This window comes from Asparagus officinalis, chromosome 8, assembly GCF_001876935.1.
Source record: "Asparagus officinalis chromosome 8, Aspof.V1, whole genome shotgun sequence".
NCBI classification, from domain to species: domain Eukaryota; kingdom Viridiplantae; phylum Streptophyta; class Magnoliopsida; order Asparagales; family Asparagaceae; genus Asparagus; species Asparagus officinalis.
In genome coordinates, this window is record NC_033801.1 from 125846594 (window position 1) to 125849798 (window position 3205).

Sequence of the window (3205 nt, forward strand, 5' to 3'; positions counted from 1 at the left end):
ATTACTGTAGCATCGGGTTACTGTTTATCCGAAAAACAAAAGACAACTTTCTCATATATAAAGTTTTCCAAACCTATTCCTATTTTAAATAGATCATCCAAATCCACTTATAGATAGAATTCTATTTCATGTAGACTTCATGTGGGCCTTATCTTGGGCTGGACCCACAACAATTTCCCCCTCCAGACCCTACGACAGGGTATGCCAATCTTTAACTCCTTAACGGAGTTCATACCGACCAATCGCCGACACAACTCTGTCTTCTCTCTAGAAACGATCTTCGTTAAAAAATCTGCTAGATTTTTATCTGTGTGAATCTTTTGTAGCTTTAGCTCCTCTTTCTCAACGGCTTCTCTAAGCCAATGATATCTCACATCAATGTGTTTTATCCTGGAGTGGAATGTAGAATTCTTGCTCAAATCAAGAGAACTTTGACTATCAATGAAGATTTGATAATTGTCCTGCTACAAACCTAACTCCTGCAGAAATCTTCTCAACTAAATCATCTCTTTACCGGCTTCTGCAGCTGTAATATATTCCGCCTCTGTTATAAATAAAACAACACACTTCTGTAACCTGGACTATCAAGATACTGCCCCCCCTGCAAAAGTGTACAACCAACCTGAGGTAGATTTTCTGTGATCGAGATCACATGTCATATTCACATCTGCGAAACCATATAATACTGCATTCGAACCTCCAAAACTCAAACATAATCTGGAACTGCCTTTTAAATATTTTAAGATCCAGTTTACATCTTTTTAATGAACTTTCCCTGGATTAGAAAGAAATCTGCTCACAACGCCAACTGTAATAGTGAAAGAAACTACAAGTCAGCGTTCGCACTTATCCACATCATGAACGGTAATTGTATTGTTTGTTCAACGTCAGCATATCCTTAGATAGTTTACGTCACTGTTTCAACTTCATCTTGAAAATTTCAGATTTGTAACCCCTCTATAATTGTATTGACTGTAGACTCTGTTCTATTATAATATGTTGTAAGCCCCTCTATAAGTTTTGTACAACACGACAAGAAGTTACAAATTATCAATCGCATGAGTACTTCAGTTTATATCGTAAGTTGCTTGGAAAATTTCAAATGGTCCAACCTTATCTTGTATGAATTGATAGACCAGGCTTTATGAAATAGAGCAAAAATATAAAAGGTAACCTAAAAATAACCTTCGGAATTGTATAAAACTCGCAATAAGTTTTTATATTTAGCAAATAACCTTTATAATAGTGTCTGTTCACATTTAGAATCCAAATTTGTCATCAACGCAAAACATAGATTGAGATCATTACTGTTGGGGGTTTTATGGAGATTAATCTACGAAATTAAACGCTAAACGAACAACGACACCGATGAAAATACCACCAGCAAGCAAACACCAAAATTTAACGTGGTTCGGCAAATCATGCCTACGTCCACGGGGCAATCCAGAGAAAAATATTTTACTATAAATCAAGAGTACAATTCCTCCAAGTTACACCTGAACTTGAGGATGAAATCACAAGAAAAAGATACAATGTTACCTCTAGGGCATCAAAACCCTAAAACTCGTTTCACCAACAATCTCCAACACCCACTGAGAAACCAGCACCACCCTCGACGGCGTCGTCGTTCTGAAGACAACGACTTTTGAATCACTGCAATCGAACAACCAAGCGATCCGGAATCTGAACTTCTCTCTCTCTCTCTCTCTCTCTCTCTCTCTCTCTCTCTCTCTCTCTCTCTCTCTCTCTCTCTCTCCCCCCTCAGATTACTGCATCGTTGGGTTACTGTTTATCCGAAAAAAGAAATGTTTTTCATATATAGAGTTCTCCAAACCTATTCTTATTTCAAATAGATCATCCAAATCCATTTTTTAGATAGAATTCTAATTCATGTAGACTTCATGTGGGCCTTATCTTGGGCTAGACCCACAACAATCTCCCCCTCTAGCCCAATGACGGGGTATGCCAATCTTTAACTACTTAACTAGAGTTCATGCCGACCAATCGCCGACATAACTTGGTCTTCTCTTTGGAAATAGTATTCGTTAAAAAATCTGTTGGATTTTTATTTGTGTGAATCTTTTGTAGCTTCAGCTCCTCTTTCTCAACGGCTTCTCTAAGACAATGATATCTCACATCAATGTGTTTTTGTACTGGAGTGGAATGTAGAATTCTTGCTCAAATCAAGAGCATTTTGACTATCAATGAAGATTTGATAATTGTCCTCCTGCAAGCTTAACTCCTGCAAAAATCTTCTCAACCAAATCATCTCTTTACCGGCTTATGCAGCTGTAATATATTCCACCTCTGTTATAGATAAAACAACACACTTCTACAATATGGACTGCCAAGATACTGCCCCCTACAAAAGTAAACAACCAACCAGAGGTAGATTTTCTGTGATCGAGATCACCTGCCATATCCGCATCTGTGAAACCATATAATACTGTCTTCGAACCTCCAAAACTCAAACACAATCTGGAACTACCTTTCAAATACTTTAAGATCCACTTTACACATTCCCAATGAACTTTCCCTGGATTAGAAAGAAACCTGCTTACAACGTTAACTCCATGAGCTATATCTGGCCGAGTACAAACCATGATATACATCAAACTCCTTACAGCTGAAGAGTAAGGAATATTTTCCATCTTACTCTATTCCTCATCTGTAGTCGGGCAAAACTTTTTGTTGAGCTTGAAATGACCAACAAGAGGAGTACTGACTGATTTGACATCTTTCATGTTGAATCCATCAAGTAGCTGTTCAACATATTTCTCATGTGATAACCACAACTTTCTGGTTTTCCTGTCACGAGTAATATTCATACCAAGAATTCGTTGTGCAGAGCCTAAATCCTTCATATCAAAAGATTTAATTAATTCCTTCTTTAGCCCACCGATTATTTGACTATCCTTACCAATAATCAATATGTCGTCCACATAAAGCAAAAGGATAATGAAGCTAGAATCTGAAATTCTCCTAAAATATACACACAAATCTGTAACTGTCCTCTAGTAGCCATGATTCAATATGAAAGAATCAAATTTCTTATACCACTGCCTGGGTGTCTGCTTCAAACCATAGAGGCTCTTCTTTAACCTGCAAACCATGTGCTCTTTTCTCTTCACTTCAAAACCCTCTGACTGCTCCATATAGATCTTTTCCTCCAAATCACCATGAAGGAATACAGTCTTCACATCAA